The sequence below is a fragment of the Corvus hawaiiensis genome, chromosome 3 (genome assembly GCF_020740725.1).
Source record: "Corvus hawaiiensis isolate bCorHaw1 chromosome 3, bCorHaw1.pri.cur, whole genome shotgun sequence".
Classification (NCBI taxonomy): domain Eukaryota; kingdom Metazoa; phylum Chordata; class Aves; order Passeriformes; family Corvidae; genus Corvus; species Corvus hawaiiensis.
The window spans coordinates 34968842-34993849 of record NC_063215.1 but is presented as its reverse complement, the minus strand read 5'-3'; the positions used below and the strand labels follow the sequence as shown (position 1 = coordinate 34993849).

At 40.2% G+C, this 25008-nt stretch overlaps 1 long non-coding RNA gene across 1 annotated transcript in view; it reads left to right on the top strand.

Moving 5' to 3' along the window:
- Positions 1 to 8678, top strand: part of LOC125323565 — a 64734-nt gene extending 56056 nt beyond the window's left edge. The window contains exons 2-3 of the long non-coding RNA XR_007202559.1: positions 2838 to 2941; positions 8566 to 8678. This is a non-coding gene — a long non-coding RNA (uncharacterized LOC125323565). The remainder of the gene's footprint in view (positions 1 to 2837; positions 2942 to 8565) is intronic.
- The last annotated feature ends 16330 nt before the right edge of the window (positions 8679 to 25008 follow it).

The following is a 25008-nucleotide window of genomic DNA, read 5'->3' as shown; positions in this document are numbered from 1 at the left end:
TCCTGGACACTTCTGTATTTCCTGAAGATTAATTTTTTTGCATAGTTTCACTATTTCCTGAGCACACCAAAGTGTTTTGTTGTTTGTGGGAGGTAGCTGATCATATTTCATCTACTACAGCAGAAATTCGGTAAAAGTTCAAGGGCTCAAGCCATGTAAGTTAGGATTAATAACATAAATATTATTTGGAATAACCCATACCACGCAAGGACATCCAATAATTTTGTCTGGTAAGAACTAGCTCAATGGTAAACAAAGCTTTGCAGAATGTCTTGTCATTTTGTAGAAAATGTCTAAAGATTTTGGTCAATTCACTTGGTCAGCTGCACACAATCTTTGCATGGAGTTTATCTGAATTGCAAACAGTTCACCTTGTACAGTAAATGCAGCTACTATCTATGGACTCATTACCAGTTCATGATTTCTTACTAGCTGAGGTCCTGTTCATTTTTCAGATGTGGAGTGTGCAGAAAAAAAGCTGGAATATTGCTCCAAAGTCAGTTTGTATTTAGATAAAGAAATGAAATTCATATCTGCTCCAGTGATGTGCTATGGCTAAGTAAAGTACTTAGAGATGAAAGTGATAAGGCAAAAAATATATTTTCATTGACTCAACTATATTGCTGTTAGGTATGTAGACACTTGCATTCAAATCCTTGTTTCCCATCTCTGCTATTGCTAATACCTCTGGTAATAGGTGATTTGCCATCTTTGTATAATCCCATGAAGCTTTTTGTATACTCTTCCAGTCCTACACTCAACAGAAACAGAATAGATCAAACTAATATTCATATAAAATGAAGCTTGGTTTGTCTGAATGGGTTTTTTGGTTAGTTTGTTCTTAATTAGAATTGAGGAACAATCTTTGTACCTATCATTTGTGGAAATCTTGCTGTGTTTTATTTAATAAGAAACCCCAACAGCTGTGAAAAAAACTAAACCTATGTTCTGTAAACTGAGATAATGTGGTTTATCATAAGGAGAGAGTTAATAAACCAAGTTGTATTTAACCATTCTTTAAGTCTGGCCTTGCTGAATGAAGTACTGCAATTAGACTTTTTCTGGGACAGTGTTGTGTCTAACAGAGCTCACACACCAGGAATAATCAGGATTATGAAATTTGAGGAGCCAGAAGACCTCTTCTTGGTGCATTTGCATGTACAGGTCTGACAATTTATATCATTACTATTTCAAGGGTGCTACTGTGAACTAATACATGTGGTCCAGTGTTGCAGTGGGGATTCTTGCAACACGTGTATCAGACAACAAGGCCCGTGGAAAAGAATATATGGACCAATTCTTGGTAGATATTTTCAGAGATGTTTATTTTTCCAGCCGCCTGGTCAGCGACTGCCAAGGAACTGAGGCAATCATGGGACCAGAGGGTCCTTCCCAGGCAGCGGAACACAAAACAACCAATGGGGAACGAGGCTGACCAGGGAGTAGGGAAACCCCATAGGCCCTGCCTCTAGCCTCGGGCCCCTCTCCCAGGACCACATGGCAGAGGGGAGGAACCCCAACAGTCCAGCACAAGCAATTTGGAGACAACTTCTCTTTCAGATGCCTGTTTGTGAGACTGAATCTTGTAACACATATGTTTCATCCACCCATCAGTAAGGACCCCAGTAATGGGAAGATGCCCAGTGACTGCAGTGGGAGTCAAATTTCAAAGTAAATGAAGAAGTTTAAAATACTCATTAAACCATAGCTCTAAGAACTGCTAGTCTCTGATATTTGAATATAAGATGAAGGAGTGCCACCAGGGGCTTGAAGAAGAAAATGCTTGCAAGTTTTAGTGTTTGAGCAGCTTAGCACAGATACATGGAAATGAATGTTTGGGAGTCTCTGGTAGTTGCAACAGGCCATGGCATGAACATTTGAGTACATGTTAATTAGCTAGTTATTTCTGACCTATGACCTTTTCTTTTCCTAGTAGCTATTTTCTATGCAAAAGTGATTAAAACGGAGACACTGTACAGACACCTGAAAGGCTAGAGGCTGTTCAGATGAAATCCAAATCCCCTAAACTTTGTTACCACATTCCACTAATGCTATGAATTCTGTTTAGCTGATACCAGCATGGTTTTATTCATATTAAATTTCTCAAAGTTTTATTTGCCTGATTTAAATAAAAATATGAATTGGTCTAAGCCTTCCAAGAAAGAACCTTAAAAGTCTCAGATTTAAAAGCACAAAAAGATGAGGTAATTTAAAAGGAAAAAAAAAAAACAACCAAAAAACAGAGAGAAGTAAAAGGAAAAAATAGTAAAAGGAAAAAATCTAATAGCTGTTCCAGGTTATACCATTTCAAGAAAAAAAAGGTCTGCAAATATGATACCTTCTAAATTTCCAGTGTAATTTCTGAAGCCTCAAATTTGAGGGCTTGATATGTATTTAAGCTGAACATTTTATTATTCAATCAGTCAATATTTTGAGAAGAGACAGGCATAAGCTGTCATCAACAAGACATCCTATCCAGCTTTTTGTTTTCCAACAAAATTTGCAGATTTGGCTCAACTGAAACATTTAATATGTCTAACTCAATTTCCAATAGTTATTTTAAATTAAAAATGAGGAAAAGTTTAAAGGTAGCAATTAGATGTTTTAAAAATCAACACTTTTCTATTTAATGCCGAAATGCCTTCATTTTAAAATTCACTATTTTGTGATGTCTAAACATCTTAATTATTTTCCAGTAAAATAAAATCTTTTTTTCAATCTAGTATTACTCTTTTACTGTTTTGATCACCTAAGTATTCTTGTTGTATATATTCTTTGGAAGCAAATTTTCTGCAACCAAGTCACTTTATACCAATATTACTACTTATGTTTTCCAGCATCATAACCTATGAAACTCTGTCACATCCTAGAACCATGGTGCTGGACAACAGAACAAATACTGATTAGCCATTGGTGACTGAAATTCTGGCTCCATCCCAAGGTGAGGCTGACTTTGTTTACAGGTTTTAACACATTAAATGATCTTTTTTCCTTTGCGCTACTATCCATTTCACTGTGTAAGAGGCAGCTGGGAGAACAGGCTGCCTAGGTCTCAGGGTGAATGACAACTGGCATCACCACACAGCCACTGGCAAGGGAGTGAGAAGCACCCTGCCCTCTGCTCAGAAGACCTGTGCAAAGCAACCGTTACAAATGCTCAGCTGCAGCATCCTTCTGGAGCTGTGAGAGTAACCCACATTTTGGCTTTGCAGGGCCTTTAGCAGGAGTGTAAGTAAATGAAGCAGCATTGCAAATCCCAGCTACACTGCCCTCCTGTGTATTTCAGGTACACCATCCATGCACAAGCCCCACTACCATTAGCTTTAATTACCATGGTGAAACATTTTATAAACAGCAACACGTTTCCTGAGTGTTGGTCATGATGTTCCTTCAATTGCAAGGAATGCAACTCTCAAAGACAAGAACATTTACAGAGTCTCCCAAAGCACTATAAAAAAATAAACCAGGCAAGTAATCGGGACTTAATTTCTACCTGAATTTTTCTTTAATTTTCTCAAATAATGCAGCAAAAGAACAAGCCCCATTGCATGTTTCTTAGCCTTCTCCCTATAAAATGCCTCAGAGTTTCCCTTACTCACCAGCAGGAAAAAACCTTGTGGACCCTGTGATAGAGCTAAAGACCTGCATTTAGCTCCTGAAGTCAGAAGAGCAGTCTGAATGTTCCCCAAAGCAGCCCCCATTCTCATCTTATCCCATCAGGAGATCGATATTTGTGAAAAAAGACTGAGTTTTTCCACCCCATTGTAAATCTTGGAACACAGAAACAGAGGATGAAATTTTGTCTGAAATGAAGAGGCTGTGTGTCCTGGGTATTTGGCATGAGAGCACGTGGTGCTGGCTGACCTGGGGAGTGGGAAGGAGAGGAAGAGGTCCTTTTGCTAATCCTCTTGTCTCAAGGAATGAGGCTGTGAGCCTGTCCCTAAAAAATTATGTCCTGAGCATGCAAAAACACAGGTATGTGAATACAGTTGCACCAGCCTGCATTGTTTAGGCTAGTGCTGGAAGGGACAAAAATAGTGCCAAAAACAACAGGTGAAAGAAAGCTACTGAGGTCCTCACTGAGGAAGAGGAATCTCTGAGGAACTACAGAAACCAGGAGAAGCCTGGAGCCCCTTTTGGGCCTTACAATGTCTTGGTCGTTCATTGGCTAAGTTTCCTCATATTTAAAGCAAAACATCCATATTACTTTTCACTTGTCCCTTTTTATTTTCTTCCAGATTCCTTGCAACTGACACCAGACTGAGCTATATGCTTGAGTGCATTGCTGATTTTTTTTTCCATTCTAAAGCACTTTTTATGGAGTGACAAAATAACAATTTTCTAACTTAGTTTTCTTGAGCCTCCCCAGATGTTTGAAAAGAGTTTTGGAATCATAAGCTTTCAGAAATACTATATAGACAACTGTACTCTTTTGTTTTTCTCCTTCAGCAGGTATTTATCATTTATTTTTCCAAATTCATTGTGTAGGGATGATTGTCAGAATGTGCTGACTAACAGGAATACCTAATGGATGCACTGTGCATGCCAGTAGTTCTAAATTTGAAATGATTTCCAGCTGTCTTTTCTGGAATATGAACAGTACCTGCTTTTCCTCTCTATATACTGTATTTCAGATTCTTGCCTAAACAGCCAAAATATATTTCTCCCTAAGAAACTTCATAGGCACTAAACCTTCAAATTCACTTCTTCATTACTCAGTTGAGTCAAAAATTTACATAATTGCTCAGAAGTTATTTTCTTAGAATGAATATGAATCTTGAAGGAAATAACTCAATCCAAAGTCCACTTGTTTTCTAGTTCAAAGGTCTTATTGAGTCCATTTTCATGTTGTGTGGCCAAGAACGCCTTCATATTCTGAATGTTGACTAAACACTAAAAAAAAAGCTTTAAAATATTCCATTAATATAGTCAAATCAACAGAGCATTGCTCTGACTCTGTACAGGTTTTTTCCAGGAAGAAATTCCAGACCGATAGAAGCCATATTTTCTCAGCATGGCAGGCCAAGTGAATAATCCATCAAAAGATTGGATTTTCTTTATTTACTTTCTAAAATGTGAATGAACAACAATGACAACAAAATTCTAGAAAGTAACCACTTCTTCAAAACATTTCTCTGCTTTAATGAAATATCCAAGATGTTCTTTGTCTGGAAAAGGAGTGCCTTTGGGAAATTTGTAGCCAAATTCGCTGTGGAGATTCCTGAATATCCTACAAAGCCTTGCTTTTCATAGGGGCCAGAGCCAAAGCCGGGGTCTTAGTGGGTGTTACAGTAACTGGACAGGAATTCAGTGAGTATCTCAAGAGGTACCTGAGCTACAGGTACCACTTGAGGTATCTAGTGCACATTGAAGACCATGAACTCCAGAGCAACTTTCCTTGATGTCAAGTAGGGATACTGGTGTAACTAAGGGAAGGGAAATACCATATCAGGGGACTCCCAGTAGGAGGCCTTGAGCCTCCAGTCCTATTGAGCCACTGGAACACAGAGAAATTGTGAGGGATTGAGCATTACCCACAGCGAACCTGTCTGGGTTATTTTTTTTTCCCCTCTGTATTTTCACTGTAATCTTGAGGAGTAAGGTTCTGTTTTTTGTCTAAAGGAGGTCCTTCCTTACTGAGTTGCATACTGTTCTTCATATGCGGGATTAGATGAGGCCACAAAAGTTAGCACTCTGTCTTGCAGAGCTGCTGAGAGCAGAAGCTTAAAATGGAGAAGCTCCATTTTAGGTAGATTAATAAAAAACTGAATCTTACTCCCTTCGAAAAACACATTCTACTTCCTGGGATTAGGACTTCATTTTTGTCATGGAAAAGTATATTTTTATCATCCTTTTTATTATCCACTCTTTCTTGTTCTGTATGTTAACATTGGATTACAAATTTTATTCAACTAAAATGTCTCCAATACCTAGTTCTATCGTGTTACAATCTTGACACAGACACGTTCCATAGGAATGAGTAAAATGTCTACTTATCCTGTATATTATCATTTCACTTCAAGAGTTCAATTTCAGTGCCTTCTTCCTCATCTGAGGATAGATATGTCTGCATGTTCAAGACAAGACATGAAGAGATACCAGTGATGCAAGAAAAGGGACAATTTTTCTTGCAAACATTTTATACTAGTACTGTGTAAGTGCAGACTGAATAAAAGAAACACATGGCAATTTAAACCCCAGAATTTTCATATTTACACTGGTTATATAAGTTACAGCACTTTTTATTTTACTGTCTGCTCTCCCAAATATATATATAATGAAAAGCAATAACTCAAACAGTGGGCAGCAGTATAAATGGATCTCTTTGTTCATTACTGTTGTAAGAGATCCATCCCTTATTTCATCAAAGTAGAACTGCACTTGACTAGAAAGCAAATATTGTGTTGAATTCAGCACCTCTGTACCAAAAACATTTTTCTACCACAGCTCATCTATCTGTCACACACATAATTTGGTATTTCAGACTGTATTCTGAAAGTGGGAAGACATCTATTTCAGACTACAGTCTCTTTTTCCTTCATCCTACCTCTTTCAGATGCCTCCTTTTGATTTCAACTTTTCTGTTTATATGCTAATGCTATACGGAATTAATTGCTGCTGAATCTCACTGAAACCATGGCTGCCTTGGCTCAGCTTCACCTTGGCTCCAACGATTGCTAACTAAGTGCTCTTAGTTAGACCAGTCCACACACAGTGATGTTCCTGCTCCACTTTCATCCTTTGCTTTCCAGGGCTGGAAATCCATGATTTCCTCCCTGAGGGGTTAACACTTGTGAAACACTTGGACAGTATGGTCTCATGATCCTAGAGTATAATTGAACATTCAAATAAGAATTTAAACCCAGAATACAGAGTGTTTAGAGAAAAAAAGCATTAACAGTTCAAAACGTAAGGATTTTGCTCTATCAGCTGCACATTTTCTGACTCCACCTGTAGTAGAAGATACTGTGAGTGTGGAAAACTACAGTTCCTTAAAAATACCTCCATTTTGTGATGCATACATGACCAAAAATGCAATTAAGAGAAGAGAGTTTCTAGTCTCTAGACCTGGGACACACCACACTGCTGCATTTCCCTCTAGCTAGGTCAAGACCCCTTCACTAGGAGACACAAATTATTCTCACATTTACTCCTGAGAACAGGTCTCTTGGCTGAAAAAATCTCAGCTTAAGTAAAAGTTTCTTAGGGGACAAAAGTGGCATGAAGTGAGGGAAAAATGAATAAATGTTGGCCTATAGAAATTATGCACTTCCTGCCTTGGAGCACCCGTGATAAATGCTGTGCCTACTCAGTGTTGGGGTTTTAGGAGTTCTCCTGGGTTTTTTTTCTGTTAAAGGAATTTTCCCCATACATGTTGCTAGGGGGACAAATTGCTGGGTACTTCAGAAAAACAAAAGAGCTAGCCATTATGGTGGGGTGCATCTGGCTACTCTTTTTTGTTTCACCTGGGTGTGTGGACAGTCCGTCCCCGGCATTTGGACGGAGAGGGAGGCTGCTTCTTGGGCTGCTTTTCCGTCTGCCAGAGAAACCCTGAGATCCCAAGCCCACCTTCCCTGCCCCGCTGGGAGCTGGGCCGTGGCCGTCCTGCCTCACCGTTGCTTCGAGCCTTCGCTACGCTGTAGCCGTGCTCGACCTGCCTGCCCAGACCTCCGGGGGGTTACCACCGCAGCTCCGCAGTTTGGATGCACCTCGTCTGCCACCCGGGATTTGTGCTTGTCCCTGCAGTTCCAGCCTGCCGTTCCAGCCTGCTATTCCCGAGGGTCCGGCCGGACACCGGGATCGGCTGCCCAGGGGTTTGTGAAGCTCCTTTGTCCCATCCCTTCCCGGGATCCCAGGGCACCGGTGCCGTGTGCTCCCCGAGCTCGCTCCGGAGCGCCCCCTGCAGCCGCGGGGGAACCATCGCACCTGCCCTGCTCACCGGGAGCCGCCAGCGCCCCTGCCGGCTGCGAGCGGAACTGCACCCGAGGGGAAAGGGCCCGACAGCCGAGAAGGCTGGCACTGGGTTTGTGATTGTTTGTTGTTACTGCCAGAGTTACTGCTGTTTGTTTGACTGGTTATACACATATAGATATATAATAGTAAAGAACTGTTATTCCTGTTTCCCATATCTTTGCCTAAGAGCCCCTTGATTTCAAAATTATAATAACTCAGAGGGAAGGGGGGTCGCATCTGCCATTCCAAGGGAGGCTCCTGCCTTCCTTAGCAGACACCTGTTTTTCAAACCAAGACACCCAGAAAAAAAAATAGGTATAAAGCACAAGAAATCAACTGGAATTAATTCAAAATATAAACCACTTTGTACTGTGGTTAAACATATTTAGCACTTTCTAGTGTTTTAGGAATTGGAATTCACAAGGGGAAGAGAGAGGCTCCCTCTGCTTTCTCCTTGCCAAGAGCTGCTCCCCTCTGCTACTGTATTTGTGATGGTTTCAGAACAGAAAGAAAAAGAAGCAGTAAGCATTTTTCAGGAATTAGCAATATCCCTCAAAAAGGGAATGTTTAAAATCATAAGAGTTTGCACATTTATGCATCTGTCTTTTGCAGACAGTCTTCCAGTGAGTGAAGCTACATAAGAGCATTGCTAGAAGGGCTCACAGCAGTAGAAGGAGAATGCTCTGCAGTGATGCAGGGTAATCAAGGTGTTGGATGAGACCCCATGAAAAGTAACTCTTCATTTTCTGTATCACATTATTAATTGGAAGCTCTCTAGAAAAGGTGAAATACAGAAGAGCTCATACTGATATCTGCCTCACAGATTTTATATTTTAGCCCCTCCCTAAAGCAGCTCAGGCTAATGCTTGCCAAGAAAAAAAGTAGCTCTGGAGAATGTCAGCTTGTGTTACCTGTGTGAGCCAGGCTTCTGTGGACTTGTCTGTGGCAGATTGCCAGCAACACTCTTGGGAACCCTACAACCCAGGGCTCTATGCTCTTAACAACTGTGTTTTTCAGACGTTATTGCAGACCTAAATGTTTTCAAGCCCTACTGTAGACTTCTGCAGTGTGAATTTAAGTATGCTGGCTGTAAATTTGCTTTCTTGGTTGTTGTTTGTGGATCTCTTAACAAAATCATATTGATTCTCAGAAAACTGTCATAGAATGAAATCCATTAGGCTGGAATTTTATAGGTCTGCTCTGGAATAAGTTACCTTCCAAGGAATGTCAGAATATGTTTTATTTGTATACAGGCAGTAAGGAGGAAAAAATGCATTTGCCTATCAATATGGTTTTACAGTAATGGAGCAGTACCCCCCTTCTGATGCATCATTAGAGTTAAAAGTAGCATCACCAGTTCTCAGCTGCATGATTGCCCTTGTTGGCTCATTAGGTTTATCTGTTAGAACTCACCTCCAAAACTTCTTACAGCTTTTTCTGTCCTGCTGTGACTGCTGAAATCAGAGCAGGACCTCTCAGCACATCCATCTTGGATTCCTTTTCCAGCCCATGATGTTGCCACTTTTCTTTTGTGCCTGTATCCTGTGAATGGATTCTGCAAGATCACAATCAGTCACAATTTTTTTCTCCATATTCCCTCTCAGGTTCTCTTTGGAGAGATTTAGCTCTTTGCCTTCACTAAAATACACTTGCAGTGTTTCTCCTGCTTTCCCCAGATTACAAATGAATGAAACCACTGACTTACCTATAAAAAGTAAATGCCAAGAAAAATATTAATGGTAGGAGTTTTTATTAGGATGCACACAGGTTTCTCTTCCTCTGAATCTGCACAGACTTTGCAAACTTCATTCTACAATAGAAACAGAAAAAAAACATGTTTAAAATGTCAGTTGCCATGGCGCAGTGTCTTTCTCTCCAAAAATGCTTATCTAGCACTTACAAGGTTCAAGAGACCCTCAATGCAGCCTCAATAAAAAGTGTCTCTGCTTTCTTTATTGCCAACACTAGTAACTGTCCCCTTTCAGGACTTGTTTGAGGAGGTACATGGCTCTGACTGATGTCAGTGCCTTAACACTACTTTTGATCTGTTTGCCAGCAGTTATTTTACCCAGCACTTTCTAGGAAGATGCATTGGGAAAGCATTGGGCTTAGGAGTGATGTGGGGGTTTCCTGAGTGAGTCAACTTGTTTCAGAGGCAGCCAGCTGCCTATTCAATGATGGTACCAACAAAGATTTTCACTTGGGGCAAACATCTTACTTTCAGAACTACTGGGAGAATATGAGCCCTTTAATTTTCAATGGCTACTAAAAGACAATTTTTAGAAATGTATTTACTCCCTTAAAACGCAAATAAGGAATCAGATGTGATGATGACACAGAGGAAAATCATGATTCCTGGAGGATAATCTTAGTAGACACCTGCTTACAACCCTGTGTGCCTCAAGGTGCTTGAAACAATTTTGTTTCTGGGAACAGTGACATTTTTGAAAACATCATCTTTGCATTCATGCACAATTTCACTGAGTATGGTGGTGCACTGTACAAATTTAAGGGTCTGATTTCACTACAGCTAGATGAAACTTACATTTTCCCAGTCACTTTTATACAGCAGCTGCCAGTACATTGAAAGGATGACCACAACTTCTTGCTGATGATCTCCCACACCTGCCATTCATGTTTGTAAGGCAATGTGGAGAGCTAATCAGGGAATGGATACAGCAGAACATTATCCTGGAAAAAAAAGGCTCACTGAAGCTGGGTATGAGCATTTTATGAGACAACATGGCTGCAGGGACTCTAGGAGATGCAGGATGAACTTCTGTGGTAAGTGGGTGGGACAAATGTATCTGGTGTCAGTGCTGGTTTCTACTGCAGTGGGGCGATAGTGCAGAATCAGGGTCTCAACACCAAGTACATAACACCACATGTCTGCAGTAGTCTGGGAAACATCCCAACAGGGGGATTTGCTGGCATATACTTCAGACCCCTCATAGTTCATGCATTTGTTCTTCCTTCCCATTACAACCAAGATGTGGGGAATAATAAAGTGCATTCCCAGGTGTCACTCTGAGATGGAATCCAGATATATCCAGTGGTGCATGTCGAGATCGGAAGGTCCTGGTTCTATTTTGTGGAGTTTTTTTGCAGGGTTTGGCTACTTTAAGTACTCTAGAGATTAGCTTTACAAGCCTGGTTTACTTACTACAGAAACCGAAAAGGTTTAAATAAAATCATGGGGTTTTAATTAATTTTCTTTAACTAATGTATCAACTATAGTATTCAAAAGACAGAAAAAGACACCATCAGGCACACTTGTTTGTCATACTCAGACTCAAAGTATTTGTCTTTTGTGAAATGGACTTCACATCCCAGGCACCTGCAGGCAAAAGCTAACATCTCCTGGCTCGTACACAAAGTTTTCATTATCATATTTATATAGTTAAAGAAATCCCTAATGTTGCTGTGGCTCCATGAAAACTTCTTTAGTTAATATGCTCTAGGGAGAGTTGATGATGAATCTGCACCTTTCTCTGTATTAAGACCCTCTGTGGTGGATTTACTAGCAGAGGGATGAAGAGGTAATATGCAGTATGCAGGGTCCTGTGCCCTGTGGTCCATTTGTGGCTTCCTGGCTGCACAACCCTTTCATTCAGACTGGACTAATATCTGCCTTTGGAGCAAGCCGAAGATCATAATTTACAGGCTGCCTTAATTAGCACTTGGCTGTCAGAAGGGCCCATCCATACGTGTACATCCTCAAGGTGCTGTCAGCCAGCTGCATGGATCCAAGGTTTTCAGGAGACAGTCTTTTCCACAAGATTTCCTGGGGGGGAGAGCAACTGTATCTCCGCTGGCAGCTTTCTTCTGCCTCTGCTGTGTGAAAGGGGCAGCAATGTGGTACAAGAGTTCCTCACTTGGAGAGAAATCCATTGCGCTTCTTCACTCATGCTGGCCAACAGGGCAAAATGGAAAGCATTGTTCTAATTCAAGTGGTGATTTTGACAGAAGAACATTTTAGGCAACCATGATGACTGGCTTCAGAATGGAATGGGTGTCTGTGCCATCCATTCTAAAAAATGGTCCAGACCGTGTTCGAGCTGCAGTGCAGAGTAAATACAAACTCATGAAAAGCCTTAACAGTGGCTTGCCTGTGGATGTACTGGGAACGAGCAGAAGTATAAATGACTGATGTCTCCAGGTCAGGCTGGCTTAGCATGCTGCCCCTCAACTGAATTGTGTCTTTCATAAAAATGTTCTCATTAAATCCAAATGATCACAGAACCTAAACAGCCACATTACTGCAATGATTGGAAGCTCAGAATCACTGTAGTTCCTTTTGACCCTTTAATTTTCACAGCTTTTAATGTATAGAGTAAATAACTAATTAACCCTTAGGGTGTGAACTTGGATTTTTATCATTTCCATCCTGGCTGGCCTGTCACACACAGGTGCCTGGACCATATGTCTGCCTGGTACCACTCCTCCTCTCTCCTCCAAAACACCTAGACCAGCACCATCACAGATCACTGCCCAGAGTCCGGGAATGTGGCATTAATTTCCCCCACTACCTAAAAAGTCAAATGGAGCTGGCTTTGTTTTTCTTCCTGTTGCTTACCTTAATTGGCAATGCTGGACTGCTGTTTCAGGTGGTGAAAGCACTAAAGAGTTAAAAAGCACTATGGAGTCCCTGCCTAACCTTCCTGAAATACTAAAGTCTTTGGAAACTCTGCCTCGTGCAATTTGCTGTGACACCACAACTGTGTGCTGTGTGATTGCAGGACAGAGAACAGTCCCTACTTTTAAACCCTATTCATTGTGTTATCAGTGACTGGTTTCTTAAGTGTCTGTACAAGATGCCTTCATGCTCATTGAGCTCTTATTTTTAACAGCTTTAATGGGGGTAAGGAAATAAGATAAGACAGATATTTCTAGCACAGTCCACAGACACAGACTTAAGGCTTAAATCTTGACCATCCAGTGGAGGAAGTACATTTCTTCTTGTCCCTTAGGAATAACTCTATATTTAGGAATAATATACTAGATTTATTTAGTTACCATTGGAGTTCAGATTCACAGCCCCACTCTCCTCTCTCCTTCCCTCAAAACCAAATTCTAATAAATAGCCTCAGAAAGCACTCTGTCACTGTGCCAGGTAGTTATTTACTCAGCAAGAGTTAATGGAGTTCCAGGTGATGGAGCCCCACATTTCAGGATGTTGGTTTGCTCTGGGAACAGCACTGCAGCTTCTCACTTTTTCAGTGCTTTTCTTCCCCCACCCCCAACATGTTACATCCTTGAAAAGCCTCATGCAGACATGCTTGTGCTCATTTGGAGCTAGCAACTCTGATTGAGTTCTGCAAGTAAAAAAATCAATATGAAACAGGCTGAGATCGATCTGAAAGTGTCCCTGCAAGAAAAGACACCCTAATTTAATTGACTTTAAGAACTGCACTTTTAGTTAAGGTCCTTGTGTAAATCAAAAATCTGGTGAGCAAGATCACAAAGAATTAGGCAACCAAGTTCTCAATACCTTACTCATAAATTCCCAACCAAGGCAAGGAAAACCAGGTGGATATTAAAGCCTGCACCATTAGAACCTGCTATAAAAGTACAACGGACACATTCCAAAGCCTTGGAGAGTGGGGGGAAGATATGCCTGTGTGACAGGCAATGTGCCTGCACAGCTGCAGCTGCTTGATTGGCACAGGTGCCCAGGCTTGGGCACATGCCCCTTATAGGATGTGCCATCAGTGCAAGTGTTAGGGAGCTTCCAGCAGCAAATTTGGGGTTATTGCAGTGAAAGGGAGAGAAAGTACAGCGATATAAGGGTATTGACTGACCCCGGGGAGGAAGGGAGGCTTTGGAGAGGCCAATAAGAGAGTTTGGGTGAGGGAGGGCTGGATAGAGGCTGGTGAAACTCAGGGAGGTTGAGCACAAGCAAGGAAGAGTGTAATGTTGTGTGTGACTTTGGGAAGAGCATAGGGATCTCTGCCATTTCCTCTTGTTCCCAGTACAAATTAAGGCACTAAGAAATATATAGACATGGGTTTGAACCTATTCATCCCTCTCTGAGTGGCAGAGATCATAGCTCTAAGATCCACATTCTTTGAACCTGTGAGCAACTAAAATAATCAGTTTGAGAACAAAATATATATGCAACCACTAGAAATTGGGTTTTTCAGAAAGCATTTACAGTGCAATGTTTCCCTATGTTGATATCACATATAAAATAATATCTCTCTGGCACTGGATAACTACTGGAGGGTTTAGATATTTTGAAGCCAAACTTACTTGCCAATTCCAAGTTTTTATTTTTTATTTTATTCATGTTCTATGAGCAGGACAAGAATGATTCACTTTTATTGCATCTTATTTCCTGACCTGGTACCTGTTAATATTTCGTTCTGAGAAAAGTTTTTTAAGATCAAACACTGAACAGGCATTTGAAAAGAAGTGTTTGTGTTTGCACGTTCAGTGAGATGAACAGGATGGAGAAACAAAAAGAGAATGGACATGGTAATCTTCCAATTTCACTCATAGAGAAGTTGAGTTTCTCCCAGTTTTGTTTTCTCTTGGGGTTAAGGCGGAGATAAGGCTCAAAATACTTAAAATAGCCCTCTCAGTTCAGAAATCACTCCTTTTTATTTTTTAACTAATTTTTAATGATAAGAAATCTTATTCTGAAAACATATCAATTAATTTTGACTTACAAGTCTTACTTTTTTTCCCCCAAAGGCATTGCCAATGCATTAAGCACTTTGTTTAGTAACCTTAGACACACATCCATAAATCAAATATTTACACTGCTCAAGATCTGTGTAAAATAGGGTCATGAGTAAATCTGGAATTCATTAGATATGAACATATGTTCTATCTGTCGTAATGTTCTGTATTTCCCCATGTGCAGGTTTCTGCTTATGAGTTTTTCTTCAGAATTTACTGTTAAGAATAAAACATGATAAGGCATATAGCTTGAGATGATTAGAGCTGCCTAGAAACTAGAATTCTGATTCCCTAGGAATTTTCAAAATTGAAAATAAAAAAGAGGTCTATTTAAAAAGAGGGTATGTTCTTGTGTACTCTCTGAGCCCCATTAAAAAACCAACCAAGCAAACAAAACAAGGCATAAAGAGAAGCCTTCACATTCAAAAAAGTCAAACACTATTTTACTTCTGCCTTTTCAAGAAGTTCTTAAGCACAACAAGGAGTTCTTAAGAACAATACAAACAGCAATTTCAGTGATCAAAAAGCCAGGCAGGTCCGAGGTCTGGAAATCCACATTCCAGAATGGGGAGCCTGGCCAGCAGACTCCAAGGCTGGCAGTTCCCTCTCAGCCTTCTGGGTGGATTGCTGGAGAGCCAGATAGCCTGGTATCACTGGCAACCTGCCTACCGTCCCATCCTTCTGCTGTCCAGGCTCTGATGGTGTTTTCTTACCTGCTGAGTTTCTGAGGCAGGGGGAGGGGGAAAAATATGTTCAGCTCTCACAAGTCACAGTACCATGAGCATTCCCTTCCAAAATTCCCTAAAGAGGGAAGCCAGATATAGGCATGGCCCCCTACTCAGAAATAACAGTCTGAATATTGAAACCATTCTACTAATGTATTTTAAAGAAACTACTTTTGAAAGGACAACAAAGTGTAAAGCATGTGACTGACTCAAGCCAAACAAACAAAACCACTGACACATGACACTCCCACAATGGCAGGGAGAAGCACAGAGGAAAACAGCAGCTTTCCCACCACTGAATGAGACCATGCAATGGTCTCTGCAACATGATGTCACTACCTGTCTCCCTGCAGGTTAGTGCTCAAACCTAGACGAGGATGAGGACCATTACTGTGGGCCAGACTGCCTATCCCTGGCTCAGCTTTCACTGTGTTGTGAGAAGCTGGCAGTTCTTTGCCCATATCTCTCACCCGAAGAGAGTCAGTTATTTTTTGTCAGTCCCAATCTTCTTACTTCATTTTTTACTTTGTGAATGTGATTTGACCCAGAAAAACATAACAAAGGGGCAATTGCTTCCTTTATCAGACTTCTTAGCTCTCTCACACTATTCCATCCCTACTCGAACCACAGTGAAACAGCATTTTCTTAAAAGGTGCTGAATAGCATGATGGGAGACAAAATAAAAGTACATTGTGGGGAACAAATTAGCTTTATTATCAGTTTTTCTCTCTGGGACATTCAAAATGAATGAAAGGAAGGAAGAGCCTAGCACCTTTCAGTTTGCTAGCAGGCAGGGAAGATACCTAGGTGTTTTGAAAAACCCAGTGGTGGTCAATTGCAGAAACTACTAATTTGTGCAACATCTGTTAATTTCTTCTGACATGGCATTTCATGCAAAAAGCAAAATCTCCATTTTCTGTGGATAAATAACTCCTTTCCAGCACAAAAGACATGTAACTTGCATACTATGTAACTGTCTTTTGCCTCTCCTTTAGACCTCATTAATGATTTAAATCAGCTTGCAGTTACCAGTTCCTTCCTGCTTAGACATGTAATCTGCAAGGCAAAAAGACATTGAAACTGTCTGCATTAGCTGAATTCCTTCTTCAACACATCCTGCCACTTCTGAGGTGCATCACCTATCAGTGAAGACTTTTATATCTCAGTGCTGTGTGGGAATAAGAAAGTAAAAAGCTAATTCAAGCAAAGTGCAACAAACAAAGCTCTAATTTAAAAAATGGAGATTGACAACAAAAGTTGTCAGAAACCTGTTGCATCTTTTTTTCCGTAATTGTTTACAAAGAAAAGAAAGCCTCTTTGCAAAAACATTCCCACAAAATGAAAATATCCTTTCAAATGTTTTAATGCTGCTCAACATTAGTAAGCTGTGAGCATCAAACCCATTTTGATATGCACTTGCTGCTCAGTGCCAGGTTTCCCACGCAGTGATTCTGCTGTAAAGCATCCTGCTCCCTGAGGCCCATGGTAGGAAATGCCGTCAGCATGTTACCATAGCTCTGCACAGAGACTGTTGACTGTGGCAATTGTTTACTAATCTCTTGGCTGAGTTGCCATTTGTTGAGTACAGCATTTTTTAGTAGTGGTCCAAGATGACCACACTTTTTTGTTATCTTTAGCTAGTCCCTCAGGCTGATCTCAGGTTTTGAAGTGCTTTGTCATCTGGTGCCACACTGTCAGAGCCACATGTATTTTAGCTTATCTGATCAGTTAATTTGAATGTTACCATTTTTTTGCTGAAAACTTCATGTTTTTTCTTGCACACAGGCATGTCATAATCTGGTGGAAAAAGCCATAACTGAAGTTTTAAAGCCATAACAGGATCAAAGTTATGGCTTCTTCAGGGGTAAAGAACATGGTAAAGAACATTCTAGTCCCCCAGGATAGCATACCTCTGGTTAATAAGAAAATGTTGGTAAAGGTAAAATATTGAGAACTGCTGCAAAGGGGAGGATGCAAACTTGGGGTGGACCCAGTGCAAGAATGAGTTAATGCCGTGACTGGTGTGTGATTGGTGTGTAACCAGCTGTATGCCACAAGCCTTGCCAAGTGGAAGGAATGCCTGTACTGAAAGTACAGCAGTAATAAAAGGAAGAAAGGATGTTGTGTAGGTGACTAGCCATGCAGGACAAAAATGCCTGCTGCTGCCTGAATGGACTGGAGTCTGCAGTTAATGTTAGCAGGATAACACTAAAGGTCACACATGCACTCTTTTGAAAGGGAGAGCACTGTGTGCTCTCATTTTTTCTTTTAGGTGAGCGAGAAGACCTACCAGGTCTCTTTTTGTCTCTCCAAGCCAAAAAAAGCATGATATGAGCTCACACTGCAGATTTTAATTATTTTTCTTTGTGCTTGGAGTGGTCCAACTGATTTTCTGACCAGTGGGAAAGATAGAGGCTCATGGACTCCTGGCTAAAAGCAAAGCATTAGAAATGGAGTAGATCTAGTAGGCATATGGAACTGTCCCAAGACTCTTCTGCTTTGCATATTTTTTCTAGTTTGTTCATCTGGGTGGTTCCTTCCAGACCATTATGGATTGTCTAAGATTGATTGCGAAAAAGTTCTTAAGAAGAACTATCCAAATAGTCTATTTTGCTCATTAGCTGTAATGTCAAGAACATCTCTGGAAAAAAAAAACAAAAAAGAAGTAATTCCAGTGTAAAATTGAGTGAGAGAGGAATTGAGTTGTGTGTTTTGACAATTTTCTCTTGTTGTGATAGTCAAGCTTATTTTGGACTGGCACAAGTTTTAGCATATTAGTAGCAAATGTGAATTGCTTTGTGAAATGGAAATGCAATCAAGTTCACCCATTATTGTAGTCTCACATTCTAATTCAATTAATTCCTTGGATTTTGTTTATATAGTACTTTTGGCTAAAATAAGGAGTGTATTCTTATATTTTTATAAGTATCATGGGGAGGCAGGCAAGTTAAATTATCAAGTTAAAAATACACTACTAAGACTCTTAAAAGTGGCTATAAAATCTATAAAATTGTGTAGCTACGTTTCTTTTTTTTTTCTTTTTCACTTTCACACAATGCACAACTATTGTATTTTTAAACCCTGGCAACTAAAAGGCTGAAAGTCAGGCTGACACATTTTCAGTTGGTTTTTTTTTTGTTTGGTTGGTTTTTTGGGTTTTTTTGGGTTTTTTTATTTTTGTTTTTTTGGGGTTTTTTTCAGCACTCTGTGTAGTTCTTCACCACCTCTGATTTGTGGTTCCAACATCAGCCACAGGAAACAATGCTTCTTCCCTTCATCCCTTGAACATCTCTTCACAACCACACAATTTTTGGTAGAGAACACTTGAACAGTAGACAAATCATCTGCGATACTTTTATGGAGTTTGTGAAGATGCAAACTGTGAATTAGTTTCTTCTGCTGCTGCTCTTCTTCTGACTCATTGGCTGGGATTCATCTGGTCAAATTAGGCTTCCTCCTGAACTGGTGTAAGCATCTATTTAGCCATTTTTGACTTTGTTGACCTTCGCAAATTCCAGCTGTCTATTGAGATATGTAAAATTAGATGCTAAATGTCTCTAGGTACACAGACCACCTCTCCTGCACATCCATAGTGCAGATATCTGTGTTTTTATGATCTTTGAATGCTCTTCTTTTTAGACAGCTAAACTGTACATGTAGTGTTTTAAAACCCCAGCATCCAGCTCTTCTGAAGCAGTCTTCTTCATCAGTGAGAAGCAAATTAGTGATACCATCTGTGTTTGTCCTGGCACAAAGAGAGGGCCCAGGCAGAGCATAACTTGTCACAATACACATTATTTAGTATAAGATGAGGCAGGTAGGGATTGTTGAGGGGCAGCAGATAGCCTTAGCTGGCATTGATAACTAGACTAAAGAGTATAAAGAGGCTAGAGAGAGTTTGAGTGTTTAAGGAAGTGATTATTAAGCTTGAGTTTGGGCAGAATCTGGACTAGGGAAGGGAAATGAATGGATGAGTTCTGGAGAGGCCTGAGACAGGACTCGAAAGAAAACTGAATATTTATACTGATGCATGTGATGACAAGAGGTGGTATACAGAAGAAAAAACTTAGGAGGAGATGATATTCTGAGGCCCTCCTCCACTTCAGCTTCTCAGGTAAGGCTGTTGAGACTGAACATTGACACTATAACTCTGGTCCTCAGCAGACCATGGACTTATTGAACACTTGGACTGTGGTGTTGGATGAGAGGGCAATATAAGGACATGGAGGGGAAATGCAATGAAGGTGATGAGTGGGGTATGCTACTGAGAAGCTGAAAAAATATATTCTCCTCCTGAACTCAGTTTTTAACATGTTTCTGAGGATACCAACATACCTAACTGCTGATACCTATTTCCTGGGCCCTTCTCCCTGGGCTATTCCAGGAATTTAGAGATCATTTGGAGTGTTGTCACAGGGTCTCAGTGTTTTATCCTGCTCCTTCCTGTTCTACTTCATCAAGAAAAGTCTACCTCCATGTCTTAGGTATGCCATTCTTTCCAAGGACAGATGGAGCACACAGACTATGTTACGTCCAAAAATGATCCTACTGTCCACAGCAGATTTTTGTCACATGAAATTCAGGTGGACTGCAGGGCTCCAGTGCCTGACTGTTTCAGGTACAGCCTAACCTCTGACAGATGAGTCCTAGTCTTTGAGTCCTATCTGAAGATACAATTTGAATGCATGTTTTTAGCTTACCACTTAGATTAATTTAGGTGGTTTCACTGTCCAATGATGTTCAGTCTGAAAGCAAAGCTAATTGATGCATGACTAAGTTTTTTCCAATTGTGGTCTCTATACTACATTAGCTATGTTTAGCTAAATAGACTGCATTGTTCAAAACCTAAAAATCTTTCCTACTGTTTCTTAAACAATTTATGGTCTTAAAATGTTTCCATTTGAAAAAAGAAATCACCAAACAAAGGGACCTGCTAATAGAGTTGCTGACGCTTCTCAATTTTTGCTAACAGCAAGGATCCACTTTTTGGAACTTCACTCAAAGAAGGAAGACAAATATTTTATTTACACAGCTCATTATTTATATCTGGTGTCATGAGTGTCCTTTCATTTCTCTGTTGGCTTCTAAATCTCTTCAAAGAGAACTGCAGCTGTAAGCAGATGCTATTCCTTGATCCTGGCAGAGAACCATTCTTCAAGAGTAGTGTCCTACAGGGCAGTTTGATAAAGCAGACTGTTAGCATCAATTCTGCATTGAAAGATCCATCCTGCTGTCTTATCCTCTTATTTTTAGTCTTTTATAAAATCTCATTTCCAAGTCACAGGAATGTCTTTGACATCAAGCCGAGCTTCAGCTGTCTTTCTGAAGCAGTCAATTCTGCTCATTTACTGTGAAAGAAAGAGGCCTCTTAGAATTGCAGTGCAGTCTTCCCAAGATCTCAATTGCCCTCTGAAATATCTCCACTCCACTAACTAGAGAAGGATCGCTGCAAGCCTAGACATCTCAGCTGCCTAAGGGGAGGCCTACATTAGTGGCCTTCTAATCAGAAGTGCATTTTAAGCCAAGTGTCTATAACATGCTTATTTTCTATGTTTTGGTTCGTGAGCTGTGTCAGAGCACATGAACTAGATTTCATGCTATTTATACCAAGCTGGAAGGTGTTCGCCGGAAGTGCACATAATGTGCATCAGTTGCTGATAGTTTTTTGGTCCATGGGACTGGAGTAGAGTCAAACAGAAATACCCTCCCGTGTGTAATATGGACAGCAGGCACTCTTGCCCTGAATATTTTGTTTTACAGATCTGCATGTGTTTTACTGCACTATCTATAGCCTAAAAGAGTGAGAAAGACACCCAGGAGGGTGCCAGGACCATCATGTGAGTGTATACTCCACAGATACCTAAGACTGAATTTACGTTAAAAAAAAATATGCTTTGCAGCATGCTTGGCCACAAGATAGAGATCCATGTCCCCATTTCACTCTGTGGAGACACCAGGCTGTGCAATGCTCAGATACTTTTCCTTTGGACACTCATGTAAAAGGGGAGTGAGAGTTACCAATGGGTCTCCAGAAGTAAATGCTTCAGGTGTACAGTGAAAGCCCTTTTTGGGGTTTTATAACACTAGAGAGAAATGACAGGAAATATTTTGTACTTTTAAGTAAAAAGAAGCAATAAACCTTATGATGAATTCAATGAAGGTGGATTTTAAAGTTCTGGATGGAATTCCATATATGCATATGAGGAAAAATAAGAATTAATTGTATACATATGCTAATTGATCTGTATGCAAATTCCAAACATCTTACAGAGAGACAGAGTCCTTTGAGCAAGGCTGAAACTGAAACTGGGAATATTTTTTTTCAACTATAAATTGAGGAAACTAACTCAGCATTTTGCTCTTTGAGTATTGGGTTTCCTTGAATAGGGATCTGAACACCAGGAATCCCCTCACATTCCCTCTACTGTGTCCCTTGCAGAAGGGCAACATACATACTAGGAGACAGAAGTAATGGGAAAAAACCACAGGGAGGTGAAGACACTGCCCAAACATTTATTTTGAAACACCTTACAGTTTAGTCTACTTCATTCAAATCTCAGAAGCTACAGCTCCCGCAACAAAATAAACAAAAATAAATTGACTTTGGCTAAAGACAGCCATGGATCTGACTGTTTTACCAAACGGTTTTCACCTAAAATGTGTGAGATCAACCTTTGGCTTGTGAACAAGGTTTGATTTTCTTAAAGACCAGCTTGTTCAGCTTCTTAATGTCTTGCCATGTTGATTAATTTACATTTTAAGAGCAGACACCAGGAGAAATGATGAGCCTGCTAGTTCAGTAACAGGTAAGCTCACATTGTCACAATGGTCACTTTTGTTGCTTCCATTTTTCACCTACAGGGCCATTTAGTGCTGACCTCTGATGTGTTTGAAATTCATGCTGAATGTCTGCAATACCTACTTTCCCTGTCTATCAAAATTTCATCTAAATGTTCTATGATTTCCATTAAAAAAATTACTCTCTCTCTTTTTCATAAATAAAAGTGGAGGTGCCAAAAGCATTTTCTAAAACATTACTGGAAACCAGCCAGGATTTCAAAGATGCCTGAAACATTTCAGTCCACCATCTGGTGACATGCTGAGGATAGCGAGCAGAAGAGTCCAGTTGGGGGGGGGGGGGGGGTCAACATGTGGCATGGTCTATCACTGGTACTCCCTTTTGGGAGCACAGTGATCAAACAGAAGAACTGGATCTTTAATTTCAGATTTAAAATGGAGCTCATGCATTACCCTAGTTTAGATCCAGACTAGCTTAAATTTCAATCCTCCTCTTGGTTAAAATGAACTCTTAAGAAGACCCTCCAGACCAGGAGCAGAAAGCATCAGTGATTAATAAAAACCAGTGCAGGGCTGTAAAGATAACACAGGTCCAAACTCCTTCCAGAACATTTTGGGTAGAGAAATTTGTTTCTCCTCTGCTAGTAATAGCTCTAGGATCCAAAAGGATATTCCATATAAAGAGGCATTTAGTGTAATTTTCAAATGCTGATGTTTTTTCATGAATGAACTCTGGTCCCTAGGAATAGTAGAAAATTGTGAGAAATGTGTCATCAGGTAGCAGATAGCCTGAGATCTTTAGTGTTAGTATACTAGTATGGATGTTCTGGTCATCACTATTTTAGGACTTTCACCCAGCAATGCAGTTTTACAATTTGGATTTATATTTAGGGTTATAAACCAAGTAATAAAGTGTTTGGGAGGTTTGAACAGATAGTCCCACTCTATTCCTTACTTGAGAGACAATTGCTTACATCTCAAAAATAGTGGAAAGAAGGAAGAAAACTACACTGGGCTGACTTATGGGAATTTAACCTGAAAAGCTGTTTTACTATGTGAGACTTAGGTCATGTCAGATACAAATGTACAGAAGCTACAGATGGCAGTGAGATTCACACAGATGAAATAAATGCTATTGCACATACTAAAAGCATTCCATCTCTCCATTCAAACTGGGGCATGAAGGATACATCAAAGAAAAATTTCCTTGTTCAGACCTCTTGAAAAGTCAACACCATTCAGTATGAAGAGCAGAATTCCATCAGTCCATTGGTGTCAGAAGGACTGTATGACCACCATCAGATTCACCTGCATGAAGGAGGTTAGGGCAAAGTACAGTCATAATGCAATTAGACCCACTGGATCCAGGAAGACTCAATCCGTGAAGGGCCAGTATGAACAAAGCTGTTCTGACTCAAGAAATCTCTAAAGAGCATGCTGTGAAAAGATTGGATACGGAAAAGGAAGCACCATGATACACTTTGATTTTACTTTTCCCTGAGAATTGAATATTGACAAAATCACTGAACTGAACTAGGTGGCCCTTTCTGTCTGACAAAATACTGACAAATGTTTCTGGGTCCTTAGGAAAATATCCATAGGGGGCTGATTACCACTTCATTCACCTGATCAGTTTCCTCTAAATGAGATATAGCTATCTACACTAAGAAGAGGCATTCTGTTTGGGGTTAAAATCTGGATTTTACTGTCACTGGAAGAACATAAGTTTAATAGCATTTCACCTCAGGTGAAAAGTTGTTTACCTGTTTGGACCTTTGTATTCATCTGGTGTTGGTTTTAGTATTCTGAAAATGTTCTGAAGCAACTGCTTTTTCTTGGCAAGGTGACTTGGTTGATCTGAACAAATTACTGCAGCAGTGAGGGGTTAGCCATGCTAAACATCTCGCCCAAAAGAATGTGTGGAGATATTTACAGATTCAACCTTGCTCTTGACAGTCTAGGACTCTCATTACAGTGCACTTGGGAAAGGGAAGGAGGGACATAAAAACCTTCATGATAGATCACATTTTGCCAGTAGTTTATTTATTGCACTTCACTGTCTGGAATTCTCCATTATTTAAATAACTTTTCCTGCTGAAACTAGTTTTGTACCATTCAGTGCTATGGAAATTATGTATTCTTTTCCAAAAAATAGAAAACCTCCTCCCAGTTTCCAAGGTCTTAGGTCAGCTCTGCCAGAACAGAGTACATATGTCTGCATATTGCTAGAAGTGTTTCTCAGTGGTCCGTGAATGTACTCTTGTGCACTGTGTAGTTTTGGATAATAGCTCCTTTCCCATGCAGCTGGCCATGGAACAGTGTGCTGTGGCTCTGCTCCTGCAGGGAGACATAAAAGGCTGGAGTGTCTGCAGCTCCTCAGCAGCCATAATAATTTAATATATATTTATTATAATTTATTTTTTTATAATAATATATTTAGTATAATTTAGTTCAAATTACCTTCTATTCCCTCCTTTTTACCGACTCCTTAGAACCTAGGTGACATGTCAATGTTGCACAAAGCAGCCCTTGTGCTTCTTGTGCCAATTTTATCAGGGGAGACACACCAGGGATCACTGCATCACACATTAGCTGCAGAAGTCTTTAAACGATGGATTTTCTTTAAGGAAAAATAATTACATTCAAGGCTCGCTAAACTGTTAGCCAAGATTTTCCTTTGTAAGAATCTTTCCATCATTAGACCAAATAAACAAGAAAACCAAAACCACTGTTGTTGGTTCTGTGCTGAAGAACAGAAACAAACCTCTCCGCAAAGAAATCCCATCACAAGTATGCCTTTGAGTCCTTTGACTAAATTGAAAGCACTTCAAGCTATTTACAAAGCAGG